Source organism: Papio anubis, chromosome X, assembly GCF_008728515.1.
Source record: "Papio anubis isolate 15944 chromosome X, Panubis1.0, whole genome shotgun sequence".
NCBI classification, from domain to species: domain Eukaryota; kingdom Metazoa; phylum Chordata; class Mammalia; order Primates; family Cercopithecidae; genus Papio; species Papio anubis.
Genome location: NC_044996.1, coordinates 22,543,237 through 22,564,273, shown reverse-complemented (window position 1 = coordinate 22,564,273; position 21,037 = coordinate 22,543,237). Strand labels below are relative to the sequence as shown.

The 21,037-nt window shown below is 38.7% G+C and overlaps 1 pseudogene; it reads right to left on the bottom strand.

Annotated features, from left to right (window-relative positions):
* Window positions 1-7,553: 7,553 nt before the first annotated feature.
* On the bottom strand, window positions 7,554-8,935 carry LOC101014771 (annotated as a pseudogene).
* Between the last annotated feature and the right edge of the window lie 12,102 nt (window positions 8,936-21,037).

The following is a 21,037-nucleotide window of genomic DNA, read 5'->3' as shown; positions in this document are numbered from 1 at the left end:
ATCTAAAATTGGGTCCACTAAACTTGATGGGAGCATTCAGATTCTACCTGGCATCTCTAGCACTTAGAACATAGTTTTATTAAATATAGGCTGAATGAATAAATGCATAAATTAATGAACGATGAGCAGAGGCTAATGTCCCCACTTTTAAACCCTTTAGTGGTCTCTAACACCTTCAGGATAAAGACTACACTTCTTTGCATATAGAATACATTGCCTGAATGGTCTAGGTACCAACCTCTTTTTCAACTTTGACCTCCAGTCACTCCCATTTTCCTTTCAATACTCCATTCTCCACTCAGATTGGCCCTTTTGTTCTGTGAAAGGACCATGTTCTCTTTTGCATATTGGCCTTCGCTCTTTCCTTTGTGTAGATCACCATACTTCCCCCCACAATCTACCTCTCCATCTTCACCTTCTTAACTCCTACTCAGCAACTTAAATGGTTTGTTCTTCTGGAAGTTTTTCGTGACACCCCAAGTCTAGGATTTACAGTTGACAGAACTAAGGCTCAGATAGCCTAAGTGACTTGCCCACGGCTCCACAGCTTGTCAGTGGCAGAGTCAAATCTATCCTGGTTTATCAGACTCCAAATATACATTACCTCATTTGTATTACTCCTCGCAACAACTTAGCGAGCTAAGGAGATAAGTGATTAGTCCAGGATTACGTAGCTAAAGTGGTGGGGTTTTTTTGGTAGTTTTTGTAGTCCCAAATACAGGTACCTTCTATCACACCAAAGCAATTTCTTTTCTTTTCTTTTTTTTTCTTTCTTTCTTTCTTTTTTTTTTCTGAGACACAGTCTCGCTGGTCGCCCAGGCTGGAGTGCAGTGGCGCGATCTTGGTTCACTGCAAGCTCCACCTCCTGAGTTCACGCCATTCTCCTGCCTCAGCCTCCAGAGTAGGTGTGACTACGGGAGCCCGCCACCACGCCTGGCAAATTTTTTGTATTTTTAGTAGAGACGGGGTTTCACCATGTTAGCCAGGATGGTCTTGATCTCCTGACCTCGTGATCCGCCTGCCTCGGCCTCCCAAAGTGCTGGGATTACAGGCATGAGCCACCGCGCCCGGCCACACCAAACAATTTCATATCATTGAAGTTGGAAGAACTTTGCCTTATGAAGTGATGGAATCGGTTATCTGTTTCACTGTTGACCAAACTACTAAAGATCCTTCATCATTACAAATTTAAAAACCAACCCCTGGGCAAACATCCCAAGGGTAAATTCCACCACTAATAAATTTAAAAATCACTGTGCTTTGCTTTCCTACTTAACTTGAGCGGTGTTCGGTCCCGGCACTGCCTCTCCTCTGTCTCTTTTCAAAAATGAGGCCTAGTGGCCTTTATCATGGACTCCCAAGGGAATTAGGTGAGCTAACTTACTATATTCTCTTACTTGGTACCAACTGCATGGCCAGTACAATCACTTAGCAATCAGGTAAATGTGAAAGTAGAGATGTTTTAACATCTTGTTTTGACTTTAGGCTCCAGAATCCATCAAAGTGAAACATCATTTTGGAAATTCAGAAATAACAGCTTTTACAAAGACAGAAATGCAGCAGCCTAAAAGGAATATCAGATAGAACTGTGTCAAATACAGTGATGGGATGACCATTTTGTACAACTCTCTATGTAACCTGAGATGAGCAAACAAGAGGTTGCTCTCCAAAGGCACTCATCACTACTACTAAATGTGTGTGAGAGAGTGTGTGTACACATGTGCATGTGTGTATATTGAAGATTCATAGTCAAGCTAGAAACTTGACCCTCTATTGTTTCTAATATCTCACAAAGCTTTAACTTTGGTCTTATCTTCCTTTTTTCCATCGAGAAAAGTTCTAGTCTCCATGTTGAAGAAGCAAAAATAAATATACAATTAAAACCTGCAATTAATTTGTAAATCATGACCTTATTCAATTTTTAGTCCCGCTCACCCACTCCCATCATCATTCTAGAGAGCCTTCCTTGACAGTCTAAAGATAAGCTGTCCATGGTAAGATCAGCCCTAAGAATAATGCTAATATTTGACAATGATCAATTTTATAAAATAAATATGAGGGCTTGAAAAGTAAGATGACGTTTTCACGAAATTCATTTTCTTCATTGGATTGTACTTTAGTAGGCACATTCTAGCAATTCTGAAGTCCCATAACCTATCCTGTACCCCCAAACACTATTGGAAGTTCATGAAAGAAAAGTTTGACTAATATTTTCAGAGAATTTATCTGTAAAATCAACACCGAGTGACTCAGAGCACAAACATGCAAAGAAACTTCAGGAAAACAAGATGTATTTGGGAGCAGCCACTCTTTCTAATAAACTAACTGAAAGTATTAACAAGTCAAAAACAGTAAGATGATCAGAAAGCAGAGTTGTCAATCATGCAATGAGAGAAAAAGGAATAACCAAGGCCAAAATTTGTAGCATCCAGGCAGTATTGTCCAGACCAGAGTGTGCTCTTGCTCACGAACTTTACCTATCAATATAGGAAAGTCTACTGTTCCCAGAACAGGGCCTGGGACATATTAGGTCCTCAATAATAATTTGTTAACTAAATGAGTTAATTAATGAATACATAACTAAAAGGTCTCAATGCCATGGCCTCTGTGGACATGGATGCATTACCAAGCCATCGAATGTTAGGATCATATATCTAATTCCTCCAGATCTGGCTCTTCTGAAATCATTTGGCATATAAATGATGAGAGGACCCCAGTGTCCCCAATCCCACTGTAAATGGTGACACTAGCATTCTAATTTTAAATGTCAGTCTCTGACTCCAGTTTTTGTGGAGTACTGACAAAACAGGCTTCTTAGGAGGCCTAAGTTAGACCTTGGACACTGGCAAATTCAGCAAGATAATAGTACTAGGGGTGGAGGAAGGGTTCTGGATGTCAATGAGCTTTCCCCAGGTGACATTATTTTATCTGATCATGAGTCCTTTTTATATTTCTACCACTGCACTTTCTGTAAAATCAACACCAATACCCAAGAGTCCACTATTTTCCCTTATGCAACCAATTATTTTCTTGAATCTTATCTTGAAGGACGATTTTCCCTGGTTATGATCCATGCCTCTCGAGACTTCAGTTTAGCATCAAAAGGTCCTCCATGTGGTCTTCCTCAGCTATTAATGGGTTCTCTTTATTATGGTTCCAAGCATTTCCTCATCAAATTTGGACTGTTAGTACTAATAAAATAGAGCATTCTTTAGGTTGCTTTTTCAGTGTTTGAATACATGAAAAGATTCACACCATTGTCTCCCTGACCTTGAAGGAACACTGTCCCACATAATTCTTCAACCATGATTAAGAAAAGAAGGATCTACTAACTGGTTCACAATAGTCATCAAAAGCTCACTGTGTGCCAAGTTCTATGCCTTTTAAGGTCATCAGAAAATAAACAATGTGCATCGGCAATACTGAAGGCTACTGACAGATGAGTCTTCTGGTTACAATTGTATATGAAGGAGAGGGCAGAGTTCTGGATTGGAAGTCCAGCTCTGCAATTATATGTTGTGTGGTCGTGCACACGTCACTTAAGTTCCCTGAGTCCCCATCTTTTAACTTACAAAATGGGAAAAGATCTTTTTCCTACCTTCACTCACAAGGTAGAATGGAGGATCAAATGAACTAATGGATGTGAAAGTGCTTTGTAAATTTTAAAGTGCTATCCACAGATGACTCACTACTGCTATCATCATCATCATCATCATCATCATCATCATCACCACTATTATCATCATCACTATCATCATCATCATCATCAATCTACTATTGTTAAGCAGAGAAGGTACTATTGGATGACTGAATGCTAACTTAAGCTTCTAACTCCTCTGGACAAAGCCACTCACAGTACTGCAACCAGTGCTATTGCCACGCTGGGTAACACCACGATTGCTACTTACAAAGCAGTCTTCCACAGAGCAAAAGGGATCACATGCTTTGACACCAGAATTGCTGGGTATCAAATCTCTCCCATTATCTTTCTAAGGAACACAATGTGTTGCAGCTGGAAAGAGAAAGTTTGACTTGAAGCCAAATCAAGTCTTTAAGTTGCTGGAACTAGCTCTTCTGTGGGTGAATTTTGTGAAGATATGGTACTGTGTTCCCCATCCACCCCCCACCCCATTTAAATGGATCTGAATTAGACTGAACATTCAAAAAACTCTTCTGTCACTTTTTGTCAAAGATTTCTCTTTGAGTTCCTTGAAATATCTATTAAAAACTTAGCCTAAAGCAATATCTTTTGAATACCCAGCTCACTAATTCAGGTACTGCAGCACTGTGAGCATACACCACCGGTCTGCAAATGGATAAACTACTCAAAAGATATTTTCCACCCCTTAAACATAGTTCCAAGAAATAATAGGAAATGCCTCATACCTCTAATGGAAGCTATTTGCTACAAAAACAAATCATTCAGGTCCATGGACCTCAAAATGCCTTTTGCACATAAAACTGAAAGGAAGAGACAGCAAAACAGCAGCTGAAGACATGAAGTCATCACTCACAAAGCACATGATTCAAATAAAAATAAAATACTCATTGGAAAAATGGGCTACCCACACACCCAACATCATGGCTGAGCCACAGCAGTTGTCAGTTCATGTATAAAAGAAAAGAAGAACATTTTGTATGAATTTCAAATAAAATAATCTATTTGTCTCTTGTTAGTAGCTAAGGTAAATATCAAAGCAAATAGCATTTTTGGTTCCAATGAAAACATAGAACTTTTCAAAATCCTCATACATAAATCCTGACATCAAAATGTACATATCTTAAGATGTTGGAACATGAGCACCAAATGATGTGCTTAATACATTTGTTCTTTCTTGAAGAGATGAGGTATAATTGTATGCAATCATCTTGTAGCTAGGAATTTATTAAGAACTCTGAACTATAAGTACTAAATCAAACTAAATAGTCTCTTATCCTATTTTTCTCTCTCATACTTGTCATTACTTCCTGAAGTTCTCATTACAACTACATAATTCTACCCCTTGTAACCCATAGGTTTTCTTCAGAAAAGGAGGATAGCTTCCCCCACTCCTTTCCCTCAGAACAACAGTTTTCTCCCCACAAATGCTCATGGGGTGAGACCCACAGACATAATTTCAATGAACAATAATACCTTATTGGGTAAAGTAACTAGTTTATTGCTGCTTTGCTTTTTGCAAATAGTTATCCTGTCTTTAAAATTTGCTATTGTTGTCCCTTGAGAAAAGACAACTTGTTCTAAGAGAAAGGTTAATGGAAAAATATGAACTACATTGTGATGTTAAATAAAGATTATTTTTCCAAAGCTAAAAATCACAGTCCTCCTTCATTCGTTCCTAAAGAAGACATAACATTGCTGTCTAATGGGCTGTTCACAAATGACCATTATTAAATGAATAATGAAGGAATAATAGCAATGTGATTTCCACTTACATCAACCACAAAAATCTTCTGGGAATCATCCAAAAACTGCACTTTTAAATGTAGCATTCTCAGCGAGGCCGTTGGGCTACAAGCAGGCTCAGAGTGCTGTGGGTGCTTTCTCCAGGAATTTCACTCCCAGCTGGATGTGGTGCACTCGGGTCCTCCCACCCCCAGCCAGGCATCCCCACACTCAGCGGGGCACACTTCCGTTTGCTTGAAGTAATGCACACCCAAGGGCGTTTGTGCTGCTGAGTGCAGGGGATCAATAGCATCTGGGCAGTCTCCTGTTTGGTCAATATCAAATCCAACTGGACTTCCTCTAGCCTTCTTAAACTCAGCTCCTTTCTTCAAAGAAAAATATAAAGAAAGCAAGCATTTGTGGTCCCTGGGGATTTTCTTTATTTCACAAGGGCACAATTTGAAAACCCTAGAAGAAGCTTTAATAAACTGAGAATAGCCATTTTCAAAAGTAAAAAGATTAGAGTTAATCTCAAATTGTACTAGAAATTTCATAGCCAAGCTAGGAAGCATCTATCTATCTATCTATGCTTATATATATATCTATATAATTACATATAGATAATTACATATATATAATTACATATAGATATATCTATATAACTGTGTATTACATAGAAACATATAATATAAAATTAGATATAATTTTAATTATCTGAATTCACATGATTTAGAAATAAAAACTGTATAAAAAGGTACATGGAAAACTTCACTTCTACTCCTGCTCCCTCTTTTCTGTGTCCCCAGTACACCCTTATTGGTAACCAATGTTTTTTCTTTCTATTCCCATAGAATTTATGTGCTTACATCTATAAATAAATGAGACAAGGAATACAACTGAGGTTGAACCCCATCTCAGCTGTAAATAACATTCATGTATTCTTGGATAAATGAACTAATTAGGATAAAGAACATTCTAAGAAAATCTTCAAAGAATTATATTAATATCATTTTCATTATATACCAATAATTACGATAACATTTGTTCTGGACTGAGATAATACTTAAAGCAAGAACTAAAAAAACTTATTTCCATTTATATTTTTTGTGACAAGAAGATAATGGGTGAATGAGTAAAAGATGCCAAGCACGGTAGATTACATCATGATAGGATTCTCGACTGAAAGTGGTATGGAAATATAGAAGGAGAAAAGCCAATTTAAAATGTTCAACTACTAAAGAACTAGCTCATTTATTTTTATAAATGAATAAAGGGTGTCAAACTGTTGTGATATTTAAATTGTACTGGATATGTTTAAAATACTGATCTAACAGTTTTTATTTTAAAATACTAAGATTTACATGACACCAGCAAATACATACTTTGTCAACTATTTAACTTCCCATGACAAATTTTAGATGTCAACTTAGGTGGGTGAGGGGATACATCATTTTTCAAAATACTTTTGGGGGCCGCATGAGCAGAATACTTTGTGGACCACTGCTTTAAAACACTATTTCTCCAAGTGCGGTTGAGGGACCAACTTACAGAATCACCTGGGAAGGGTGGCTGACTTTTTAAAAAATGCAGATACCTCAGCCCCATCCCCAAATTGGGTTGTTAGGTTTGGGGTGGACCCCAAATAGATCAATTTTCAACATGCACCCCAAGTGGCTCTCATGCAAACCATTTAGGAGGCACTACTTAAAAAAAAATAAAAACTAGCATTTTACAGTACTGTAGCCATGGCTGAAAGGGGAAACAACCTTGCATACATTTCTGGACTGAGGATAGAACTAAAATAAAAGCTAAGCAAGAGCCGGAGCTCACAAAATAGCAGCACCGGTGGAGGAACCTAGAAATAGGAAAAGGTCCCCAGGGAAGGAAGGCACTTTCCCTGGAATTCCTAGTACGGTCAAAGAACAAAATGGGAATGGAAGGGCTTAGGCAGGCTAAGCCTACTGTGGGCTCTCCACTGTGGTTGCACTGTGGGAGAAAACAGAAGAAAGTCCTTTTCCATCTTGAACCAGCCTGAGGAAAGCCCGTGTTTAGGAGGGTCGACCGTCACACCAAAACAAAACATCCACTAACGGAAGCTGATTGCAAAGCAGGTGACAGAGAACACTTTGGGAAGCACTGCTGGAGGGGGGCAGAGGGGTACTTGTCATGAAAATGCCCTTGGGACCCTCTGACAACACTGTTGGGATGGTTGAAGCACCTGTTCCCTTTTGGTCCCACTGGTGGCTTAAAATGTGGTCTGGGAGTACTTGTCTTCTGCCTGCTTACTGAGTGGGGCTTGCCAACATCTGTTCTCTCTTCCTAGGATCACAGAAGAACGGCAGGTTCCTGGGGAGCAGTTTCACCTCCACAGGCATCACTTCATACTCCTCACTGTCAATGCTAAAAGTGCTCCCTGCTCCCTCTGGGACAAGCAAAGTGCACTGGCTGGCTTGGAGACACTCCATGCCCTCGGCGTCCAGCTTGGCGTTTCTCACCTTTCGACTTCCTATAGTTATAAAGTTTCCTTTGCTGATGGTGTCGGCTTCAATGCAGATGTTCATAAAATCTTCTTTGCGTGTTGGGTCAAGCTGATTGTTCTGTGTTGTGATGGACAGTTCAATGGTGGACAGCTGCACATCTTTCCAGATCTCTCGGCTCACCTCTTGGGAAAGGGCATCCTGTGGTTGTGCCCAGTAAGATGTAAGCCTTCATAATATTCTCCTGTACAAAAAAGGCCTTTGTACAGGGGTCTCCTTTGGTTCATTGGGAGGTCTCTCTGTAGGTCCCATATACAAGATAGAGGTTTCACGAGTCTGAGGCCACTCCTTAAGAGTGCTGAAGAAATGGGCTACATTGATTTTTAGAGGCCCAAGATATCAGTACCTGCTAACTTTGATGCCAGCGTCTCTGAAGGATCCCCATCAAAGACCGGTCGTTGCAAACACAGGCTGTTCCTTTTCACCCTTGATCTGCAAGACATCAAATGGAACCGTCTCTCCGTTCACAATGGCAAGTGTAGCATCAGTAATATGTTGGAGTTTGCTTCCACTTTCAGTAAGGAGGTTATGCCTCAAACTACTGGTCTCTCCCAGTGGGATAAATCCAATGGGAATCTTACTGAAGGTAGCCTCATCTGTTTGTCGAAGAACTCCAGTAACAACCTCCTGCAGTGTCCCATCTCCTCCTGCAACAATGATCACATAAGTGTTCTCCATCAGTTCCAGGAATTTCTTGGCTTGTACCTCATAATCTGCCTTAACAATAGTCACACCTATGCCAGGATAAATGTAAAATCAGGGCAGCATTTTTTTCAAATAGAGTCCTGGCTTTGCCTTTGCAAGCTGCAGGATTCAGAAAAACAGTTTCCTTCTTCACTTGTGCATTGGAAGGAATGAGTTGATTGCCAAACACCTGAGCTTCTTCACAGGCTGCTCTCCTTAGTAGGTTATCACAGTGTTTTCCATAGAGCCACTGACCTCCCCAGGTCAGCAGGCAGAGCCCAGCAATAGCTTTCTTCCAATGATTTTGAAGTGTTTTAAATTACACTGTCATCTAGAGATTTGCATGGCTGGTCCCGCTCGGTAACCACTTTTATTAGCATTTTGTTGTAGTTGTTCAGCCTTCAGTGTTTCCTTATGCAAATTTTATACAAGCAAATACAAATGTATATATCCTATGTAGGTAGCATACTAGTATTACACTGTTTTGTGCATTCTTTTTCCTCATTTATCATGGAGATCTGCCCTTACCTGTGCATGGAGAACTTCCTCATTTCTTTTCACAGCTGCATAATTTTGCACTGTGTAGACAAACCGAAGTTCACTCAACCAGTCTGAAATGAATATTTTAGCCTCAACAAGACTGAAATGAATATCTTCATACATATGTCAATTTATATGTGTGCGGGTATATCTGTAGGATAGATTTCCAGAAGTAGAGTTGCTGGTCAAGGATAATGAATTGGTAGTCACGATAGCTATATCTAGATTTCCTTCCATAAGGGTAATTGTGGGTTGAATTGTGACCCGTAAAATTCTTATATTGAAGTCCTAAGCCCTAGTAACTCAGAATGTGACTGCATTTGGAGAGAGGGTCTTTAAAGAAATAATTAAGTTGAAATGAGGTCATTAGGGTGGGTCGTAATTCAATTCGACTGGTGTCCTTATGAAAAGAGATTAGGACACAGACATGTAAAGAGGGAAGACTACGTGAAGACACATAGAGGAGAAGATGTCCATCTATAAGGCATGCAGAGAGGCTTCAGAAGAAATCAGTCCTGCCAACACCTTGATCTCAGACTTCTAGCCTGCAGAATGGTGAGAAAATTACTTTCTGTTGTTTAAGCCACCCGGTCTGCGATGTTTCTTATGGCAGCCCTACCAAACTAATAAATGTTGTACTAATTTGCAGTCCCATTAGTAATGTATGAGAGTGACTGTTTTCTATACAGGCTTGACAATGGAGTGTGGTATCAAACTTTTGAATGTTTACCAAACTGATAGGTGAGAAAAAAAATCTTGGTGTAGTTTTAAATTTGAACTTTTCATATTATGAGAGAAGTCAAACATCTTTTCATATGTTTAAGGGCCATTACATTTTATTTTTTTTTATTATTTATTTATTTATTTATTTTTTGAGACAGAGTCTCACTCTGTCTGCCAGGCTGGAGTGCAGTAGCGCGATCTCCGCTCACTGCAGACTCCACCTCCCAGGTTCAAGCGATTCTCCTGCCTCAGCCTCCTGAGTAGCTGGGAATACAGGCGTGCACCACCACACCCGGCTAGTGTTTTTTTTTTGTTGTTTTTTTTTTTTTTTTTTTTGTATTTTTAGTAGAGATGGGATTTCACCATTTTGGCCAGGCTGGTCTGGAACTCCTGACCTCAGGAGATCCGCCCACCTCAGCCTCCCAAAGTGCTGGGAGTACAGGCACGAGCCACCATGCCTGGCCCCAGTGCCATTACATTTATATTAATTTCTTTTTTGTGTGTGGATTTCTTTTACTGTGAAAGATGTGTTCATTTACTTTGGCATTCCCATTTTATTTTTCTTATTTAAAAGATTTTGTATAAAGTTTAAGGAGTACAAGTGCAATTTTGTTACCTGGATATATATTGAGTACTGGTGAAGTCTATGCTTTTATTGTGTCCATCACCCAAATAATGTACCCATTAAGAAATCAATTGTACTGGTTAAGTAATTTTAGCTTATAAGGGAGAACATGTGGTATTTGACTTTCTGTTTCTGGGTTGTTTCACTTAAGATAATGGCTTCCAGTTCCATCCATGTTGCTGCAAGAGACACATTTCATTCTATTTTGTGGCTGAATAGTACTCCACTGTGTACACATACCACATTTTCTTTATCCAATCATCTGTTGATGAACATTTAGGTTGATTCCATATCTTTGCTATTGTGAATAGTGCTGCCATAAACATAAACATATGAGTGCAGATATCTTTTTTTAATATAATGATTTCTTTTCCTTGCAGGTAGATACTCAGTAGTGGGATTGCTGGATTGAAGGGTAGTTCTATTTTTAGTTCTTTGAAAAATTTTCATACTGTTTTCCATAGTGGTTGTACTAATTTACATTCCCACCATCAGTGGACAAGCACTCCCTTTCCTCTGCATCCTCACTGACAACTGTTATTTGTTTGACCTTTTAATGATAGCTATTCTGATTAGTATAAGATGATATCTCATTGTGGTTTTAACTTGCATTTCTCTGATGATTAGTGATGGTGAGCATTTTTTTCATATGCTTGTTGGTCATTTATATGTTTTCTTTTGAAAAATGTCTATTCACATCTTTTCCCCCAAATGTGGTTGGTTTTTTTGTGAAATTGTTTGAGTTCCTTGTAAATTCTAAATATTAGTCCCCTGTTGGATGCATAGTTTGCAAATATTTTCTCCCATTCTGTAGGTTGTCTGTTCATGCTGTCGATTATTTCTTTTTAGGTCTCCCTGGAAAAAAAAAAAAAAAAAGCTTTATTGTCTTTTCTCACAGATTTCTAGAAACTCTTTAAAAATTAGGGAAATTAGCCTAGTCCTTTGTCTGTGATATCTAAGTTACAGATATTTTCCCTATTTCTCCTTTGTCTTTTGACATTGCTCATGGTCTTATGGCGTGTGTGTGTGTGTGTGTGTGTGTGTGTGTGCACGCGCGTGCTCACATGTGTTTGCCATGAGTTTTTCTTTTTTGTGTAGCACAATTTGTCAATCATTTTAAAAAATGGCCTCTGGATTTTGAGTCATAGTTAGGAAGGCACTGACTTCAAGGCTTTCTTTTAAGTGCTTTTATGGTTTTGTTTTTTTAAAAAATTTAAGTCTTTTATCTATTTGGGTTTTATCCTGACATATGGCATGAGGTATAGATTCAATTTAATCTTTTTTGAAATGGCTTCCCACTTGTCCTAATATTGATCAGAAAGTTTATTTCTACCTCCATTGATTTGAGAAGTTGCTTTTATCATGTATTAAATCATCTTATGCACTTGGGTCTATTTTGGGATTTTTATTCTCTTCCAGTCATGCACAAATACCACACTGTTAATTTTTGAGGCTCTAGAGTATGTTTTAGTATCCAATAAGGCTGCTCCACACCCCATTACTCTTTCATTTTCCAGAATTTTCCTGACAATTCTTGTTTACTTATTTTTCTGCATATGCTTATTCAGTTCCAGGAAACGAATGTTGGTGTATTTATTGAGATATGTTAAAATTGTGAATTTGCTTAGGGATAATTAATATCTTCCTGATGGTGCCTATTTATGGGACATGCTATATATGTTTATTTGTTTGGGTGTACTTTGTTGTTGTTGTTGTTATTGTTGTTGAGATGGAGTCTTGCTCTGTCGCCTAGGCTGGAGTCCAGTGGCATGATCTCAGCTTACTGCAACCTCTGCCTTCCGGGTTCAAGCGATTCTTCTGCCTCAGCCTCCCAAGTAGCTGGGACTAAAGGCATGTGCCACCACGCTGGCTAATTTTCATATTTTTAGTAGAGATGGGGTTTTCGCCATATTGGCCAGGCTGGTCTCAAACTCCTGACCTCATGATCTGCTTGCCTCGGCCTCCCACAGTGCTGGGATTACAGGCGTGAGCAACTGCACCCAGCCTTGGGTGTACCTTTATGTCCTCCTCTGGAATGTTGTTGTATTTAATACACATTTTTATACATACACAAAAGCAAAGGGTATAGATAGTACTATAAACTCACATACACTCATTATTCAAAATTTTTATGTCAAAGCCCTAACACCCAGTACCTCAAAACATGACTGTATTTCGAGATAGGCTTTAAAAAGGCAATTATGTTAAGATGAGGCCATTTGGGTGGGCCTTAATCTAATCTGACTGGTCTTCTTGTAAGAAGAGGCTATTAGGACAGAGAAACATGTGCACAGAGGAAAGATCACTGAGGACTCAGCAAGAAGGTGGCCTTCCATAAACCAAAGAGAGAGGCTTCGGGAGAAACCAAACTTGCTGACATCTTGATCTCAGACTTCCAGTCTCCAGGACTGTGAGAAATAAATTTGTTGTTTAAGCCATGCAGTCTGTGATATTTTGTTACAGCATCTGGCTATAGTTTAGATATGGTTTGTTTGTCCCCACGAAAACTCATGTTGAAATTTGATCCCCAATATGGCAGTATTGAGAGGTGGGGCCTAGTGGGGTGTGTTCGTGGTATGGGGGCAGATCCCTCATGAATGTCGTGGTGCTGTATTCGGGGTAATGAGTGCTTGTTGTAATGATACTGGATTAGTTTTTGTGGGAATGGATTCCTTCCTGAGAGAGTGGCTTGTTGTAAAGCCAGGATGCTCTTCAGGTTTTCCCCTCTCTTTGTATGTGCCCACTGCCCCCTTTGACCTTCTCTGCCACATTGTAACATACATGAAAGCCCTTGCCAGATGCCAGAGTCATGCCTTGAACTTCTCAGCCTGCAGAACATGAGCTAAGTCAATTTCTTTTCTTTATAAATTGCGCAGCCTGAGGTATTCTTTTATAGCAACACAAAATAAACTAAGACACACCCCTAGCAAGCTAATACAAATAATATTAAGATTTTTCGATTTCATCCTCTATCTTTTCCTCTCTCTCTACCTCCCACAAATGATTTTAAAGCAAATTCCAAGCATTATTTCTTTTCACTCCCTAAATATCTTTAGTATGTGTTTCATTAAAATGTGGAAATTTTCTTCTATTACCCCAAAGCCATTATCCCATCTAACAAAATTATTAAACACTCTCTTATTATCATATACAATTGACCCTTGAACAACATGGGTATGAACTGCTTGAGTCCACTTATACATGATTTTCTTCTGTCTCTGCCACCCCTGAGACAGCAAGAGTAACCCCTCTCCTCCTCCTCAGCCTACTCAACATGAAGACAACGAGGATTAAGACTTTTATGATGATACACTTCCACTTAATGAATAATAAATATATTTTCTCTTTCTTATGATTTTCTTACAACATTTTTCTCTAGCTTACTTAATTGTAAGAAAATAATACATACAACACACAAAATGTGTGTTAATCGACTGTTTATGTTGTTGATAAAGCTTCCAGTCAACAGTAGGCTATTAGCAGTTAAGTTTTGGAGGAGTCAGTGTTATATGCTAGTTTTCAACTGTGCGAGGGTCGGCACCCCTAACCCTTGCATTGTTCAGGAGTCAACTGTAATACATACTAAAAGTTTCTCAATTGTCTCGAAAAGTTTGTTTTATTTTTTGTTAATTAGTTTGCGTCAGGATCCAAACAAGGTCCACACATTACATTTGGTTGTTACATCCATTGATTCTTTTTGAATCTAAAGCAATGTCCTTTCTCCCTTTTTATCCCTTCAATAAATCAATTGAAGAACCTGGGTCAATTGTCTTCTGGAACGTTTCATGTTCTAGATTTGTCTGCTTGCTTCATTGTGTCATTTAATTTGTTCTTCTATTCCTTATATTTCTTGATGAGATTCACTTATTTGTTAAAGATATTTCATGGTTGATGCCAGGTACTTAATATTGGATCAGAAGGCATATGTCTGGCTGTTTCATTTTTAGTGATTCTAAGATTGATCAATGTGTTTAGGTAATGAATATCAAAGTGTTTGAAAGTATTCCTCATAAAGGTTTGTAGATTTCTTATATATTCACTACTATGTATGTAATGTTTTTGGCTGCTTTTTAACATGTGATCTTCCCTGCCATTATATCTTCTAATTGATAGTTGCTTGCATATGTGAAGGGAATTTATTTTTATACATTAATTTTATATTTTACTAATGTACTAAATTTTGTTAAATGTTTGTAGTAGTTGTTTACTTGATTCTTTGGTTTTCAGGTAGAAGACAATTCTATTATATGTGAGTAGAAATGTTTTTATTGCTTTCTTTCCAATTCTTAAAATAGTTATTTTATTCTATTGTCTGGTTAGGGTACCTAATACCTTCAATGCACTGTTACATAATAGTGGCAAGAGTGAGCATCTTTTTTCCCTCTTGATTTTAGTGGGAAGGCTCCCAGTACTTCCACATTAAGTAAAACAGTGGCTTTTGAACGAAACCCTTTAAAAAGTACATTTTTTTCTTTTTTATTTATTTATTTTAAAAATTATTATTATACTTTAAGTTCTAGGGTACATGTGCATAACATGGTGGTTTCTTGTTACATATGTATACTTGTGCCATGTTGGTGTGCTTCACCCATCAACTCGCCAGCACTCATCAACTCATCATTTACACCAGGTGTTAACTCCCCAATGCAACTCCTCCCCCTCCCTCCCCATCATAGGCCCCGTGTGTGATGTTCCCTCCCCGAAGTCCAAGTGGGATTCATTGTTCAGTTCCCACCTAAGTGAGTGAGAACATGCGGTGTTTGGTTTCGTTCTTGTGTGGATGTCGGTTAAGAATGATGCTTTCCAGCTGCATCCATGTCCCTACAAAGGACACTTAACTCATCCTCTTTTTATGGCCGATAGTATTCCATGGTGTATATGTGCCATTTTCTTAATCCAGTCTGTCACTGGATGGACATTTGGGTTGATTCCAAGTCTTTGCTATTAGAATAGTGCCGCAATAAACATAATGTGCATGTGTCTTTATAGCAGCATGATTTATAATCCTTTGGGTATATAATTGTGCAATGGGATGGCTGGGTCATATGGTACATCTAGTTCTTAGATCCTTGAGGAATCGCCATACTGTTTTCCATAATGGTTGAACTAGTTTACAATCCCACCAACAGTGTAAAGTGTTCCTATTTCCACATCCTCTCCAGCACCTGTTGCTTCCTGACTTTTAATGATCGCCATTCTAACTGGTGTGAGATGGTATCTCATTGTGGTTTTGATTTTGCATTTCTCCTTACGGCCAGTGATGATGAGCATTTTTTCATGTGTCTGTTGGCTTCGTGGCTGAATGTCTCTCTTTTGAGAGCCGTCTGTTCATATCCTTTTGCCCAATTTTTGATGGGCTGTTTGTTTTTTCTCTTTGTAAATGTATGTTTGAGTTCCTTTGTGGTGGTTCTGGATATTAGCCCTTTGCCAGATGAGAGTAGATTGCAAAAATTTTCTCCCATCCTTGTGGTGGTTGCCTGTTCACTCTGATTTAGGTTTCTTTGCTGTGCAGAAGCCTTTAGTTTAATGAGATCCCATTTTGTCAATTTTGGCTTTTGTTGCCGCTTGTTTTTGGTGTTTTAGACATGAAGTCTTTGCCCCATGCCTATGTCCTGAATGGTATTACATCTAGGTTTTCTTTCTAGGGTTTTGATGTTTTTAGGTCTAACATTTAAGTCTCTAATCCATCTTGAATTAATTTTCGTATAAGGAGTAAGTGAAAGGATCCAGTTTCAGCTTTCTACTTATGGCTAGCCAATTTTCCCAGCACCATATTTATTATTTATTAAATAGGGAATCCTTTTCCCCATTTCTTTGTTTCTCTAGGTTTGTCAAAGATCAGATGGCTGTAGATGTGTGGTATTATTTCTAGAGGACTCTGGTTCTGTTCCATTGGTCTATATCTCCTGCTTTTGGTACCAGTATCATGCTGTTTTGCTACTGTAGCCTTGTAGTATAGTTTGAAGTCAGGTAGCTGATGCCTCCAGCTTTCTTCTTTGACTTAGGATTGTCTTGAAATGGGGCTCTTTTTGGTTCCATATGAACTTCTTCTTTAAAGCAGTTTCTTTTCCAATTCTGTGAAGAAAGTCATTGGTAGCTTGATGTAGATAGCATTCAGTCTATAAATAACCTTTTGGGCAGTATGGCCATTTTCAATGTATATTGATTCTTCCTATCCATGAGCATGGTATGTTCTTCCATTTGTTTGTGTCCTCTTTTATTTCACTGAGCAGTGGCTTTGTGCTGTCCTTGAAGAGGTCCCTTTTTACATCCCTTGTAAGCTGGATTCCTAGGTATTTTTATTCTCTTTGAAGCAATTGTGAATGGAAGTTCATTCATGATTTGGCTTCTCTGTTTGTCTGTTACTGGTGTATAAGAATGCTTGTGATTTTGCACATTAATTCTTGTATCCTGAGACTGCTGAAGTTGCTTATCAGCTTAAGGAGATTTTGGGCTGAGACAATGGGATTTTCTAAATATACAATCATGTCATCTGCAAGAGGACAATTTGACTTTCTCTTTTTCCTAACTGAATACCTTTTGATTTCTCTGCCTACTGCCCCTAGCCAGAACTTCCAACACTATGTTGAATAGGAGTGGTGAGAGGGCATCCCTGTCTTGGGCCAGCTTCTCAAAGGAATTTTTCTAGTTTTGCCCATTCAGTATGATATTGGCTGTGGTTTGTCATAAATAGCTCTTATTATTTTGAGGCACGCTCCATCAATACTGAATTTATTGAGAGTTTTAGCATGAAGGGCTGTCTGAATTTGTCAAAGCCTTTTCTGCATCTATTGAGACAACCGCCGGTTCTTTGTCTTTAGTTCTTTATATGCTGGATTATGTTTATTGATTTTATGCATCGTCGAACTGTAGCCTTGCATCCCAGGGATGAAGCCTTCCACTTGATCATGGTGGATGTTTTCTTTTTGATGTGTTGAACCGGGTTAGCCAGTATTTTATTGAGGATTTTTGCATCGATGTTCATCAGGGATATTATCTAAAATTCTCTTTTTGTTGTGTCTCTGCCAGGCTTTGGTGGTATCAGGATGATGTTGGCCTCATAAAATGAGTTAGAGGATTCCCTCTTTTCTATTGATTGGAATAGTTTCAGAAGGAATGGTACCAGCTCCTCCTTGTACCTCTTGGTGAATTCAGCTGTGAATCCATCTGGTCCTGGACTTTTTGGTTGGTAGGCTATTAATTATTGCCTCTCACTTCAGAGTCTGCTATTGGTCTATTCAGGGATTCAACTTCTTCCTGGCTCTAGTCTCTTGGAAGAGTGTATGTCCAGGAACCATCCATTCTCTGTGACTTCAGCTTCATTTGAGCAGAGGTGCTTCTATGGCATTCCTGGATGGTAGCTTGTATTTCTGTGGACAGGGTGATATCCCCTGACCATTTTTATTGCATCGATTTGATTCTTTTCTCTCTTTTCTTTTCTTTTGTATTAGTCTTGCTAGCGGTCTGTCAATTTTGTTGATCTTTCTAAAACCACCAACTCCTGGATTCATTGATTTTGAGGGTTTTTGTGGGGTTCTATCCCCTTCAGTTCTGCTCTTGATCTTAGTTATTTCTTTTGCCTTCTGCTTGCTTTTGAATGTGTTTGCTCTTTTGCTTCTCTAGTTCTTTTTCATCAGGATGTTAGAGTGTCAATTCTTTTAGATCTTCCTGTTTCTCTCTTGTGGGCATTTAGTGCTATAACCTCTACACACTGTAAGCTTCTAAATGTGTCCCAGAGATTCTCATGTTGTATCTGTGTTCCCCATTGGTTTCAAAGAACATCTTTTATTTCTGCCTTCATTTCTCAAGTATGTACCTGTAGTAGTCATTCAGGAGCAGGTTGTTCAGTTTCCATGTAGCTGAGTGGTTTTGACGGAGTTTCTTAGTCCTGACTTCTAGCTTCTGACTTGCACTGTGGTCTGGTGGTGACAGTTTGTTATAATTTCTGTTCTTGTATATTTGCTGAGGAGTGCTTTTACTTCCAATTATGTGGTCAATTTGGAATAAGTATGTGGTGCTGAGAAGAATGGTATATTCTGTTGATTTGGGGTGGAGAGTTCTATAGATGTTCATTAGGTCTGCTTGCTGCAGAGATGAGTTCAATTCCTGGATATCCTTGTTAACTTTCTGTCTCGCTGATCTTGTCTAATGTTGACAGTGGAGTGTTGAAGTCTCCCATTATTATTGTATGGGAGTCTAAGTCTCTTTGTAAGTCTCTAAGGACTTGCTTTATGAATCTGGGTACTCCTGTATTGGGTGCGTATATATTTAGGATAGTTAGCTCTTCCTGTTGAATTGATCCTTAAAAAGTACATTTAAACTTGATTAGGCAAAAAGCCCAAATACCACCATTTGTCTTTATTGAACCAACTTATTCTATGTCACTAAATAAATAGGCTGGTAAAATTAGACTAATAAAATGTTGTCATCTGATGAAGAAGGGTGCATACCTTTGCTAATAATTTGACTGCTTATAGCACAGTCTCCACAACAACTTCAACTGGAGAGGCAACTGCAAGGCTGGTAGGAAAAGCAGTAGCTCTGGTGACCAAAGACTCTATTTGGAATCTAACCAACACTGTGACCTGGGGCAGGTCACTTCCACTCCCTGCACTTCAGTTCTTGACCTATAAAGTAAGGTGACAATTTTTTTTTTTGAGGTTGCTCTGTCGCCTCTGTCGCCCACGCTGAAGTTCAGTGGCAAAATCATAGCTAACAGCAACCTTGAACTCCTAGGCGCAAGTGATCCTCCTGCCTTGACCCCCCAAAGTGCTTGGAATATAGGCATGAGCCACCACATCTGACTGACAATTCTACTTAATAGGGTTGTTATGAGAAAGAAAAGATGTACACTGGTGAAATCATATATTTCAGTGCCTGGCACACAGTAGACACTCAACAAATATTTGCTGAATAGGTGAATATTAAGAAAATACACATGTATAAATCACTTTTTTGTGAAAGTTTAAAATAATAACTGAGTAAATGAAGAATGGATTATCTCTTTCCTCTCTCTTTTTCCACCTAGACTTTATTCCTTCAGATTTACTGGCAAAATTTTTACTAAATAGACTGTGATCTAAAACAGGAAACTGTCCTAAAGGGAATTTTCATATTCTACTTTAAAGTAAAAATCCAAAGTTGAGCTCACCCTTGGAAAAATTAGTCTGGCCAGTCTGTCTTCACTTAGTCTCTCCACACATAGGGAAGTGGAGCAGGAAAGATGGGCAGGAGGCCAGAATAGCAGCACGAGGAGATTGGGAAATGAATTCCAGGGTTTGTGAGCCGGATAGAAATAGAAGAGTGAGTCTACATAGATTTTACCATTATCCTTTAAAAATAAATAAAACAAACTTAAATAAAAACTAAAAAGCACCACACAACTGGTTTTACCTAAGATTCAAAGAGTAGTCTTTGACCACTGTGGTGTAACTTGGAGGATATAAGTTAAAAATCCTGATAAAAATTATGGCCCCAGTTCCTGGCATCTCTTCACTAGCGCCTTATTCCTTTCGGGGTTAGTCTGTTCATTTATAGGGTCCCTTATTAAACTGCCAACACTCTTGGATGTTAGTCAACCTTATTATTTAATAGTGAATTTAATTAATATAATGTGACGTTAATATGTCACAGCTTAAAGGGTCTTTCTTATGTGTATTTTTCTTTATTTCCTGTACCCTCATGAAAATAGCTTTTTTACTGATTATGTGCAAAATAGGACAGATGCAGTGGCTCACACCTAAAATCCCAGCACTTTGGAAGGCTGAAGCAGGAGGATTGCTTAAGCCCAGGAGTTTGAGACCAGTCTGGGAAACATAGTGAGACCCCATCTCTACAAAAAATGAAAAAACTTATCTGAGTGCGGTGGCATGTGCATGTGATCCCAGCTACTTAGTAGGCTGTGGTGATAAGGATCCCTTGAGCCCGGTAGGTGGAGGTTGCAGTGAGCTGTGATTGCACCACTGCACCCCAGCCTGGGTGACATAGCAAGACCCTGTCTCAAAAAATAAAAATAAAATCCATTTTTAAAAAGTTTCATAACCCCAAAACACAAAGAAGGAATTAAGGTCACCTGAAATTAATGACACCAACCTGAGATAACCACCATTAATATCTTGCTTATACACAGTCATGCACTACATAATGATGTTTTGGTTGATGACAGACCACACATACAACAGTGGTCCCATAAGATTATAATATGGTATTTTTACTGTGCCTTTCTATGTTTTGATATGTTTAGATGCACAAAAACTTACCATTGTGTTACAGTTACCTACATTATTCAGTACAGTACCATGCTGTAAAGGTTTGTAGCCTAGGGACAATAAGCTATACCATATAGCCTGGGTGTGTAGTAGGTTATATGATCTAGGTTTGTGTAAGTATACTGTATGATATTGGCACAATGACAAAATTGCCTAACTTTGCATTTCTCAGAGTGTATGCCCATCATTAACTGACACATGACTGTATATGTATTACATGTATATCATTGCATACATATAACTATTGGTAACCATCATATATATGTATGTATGTAAT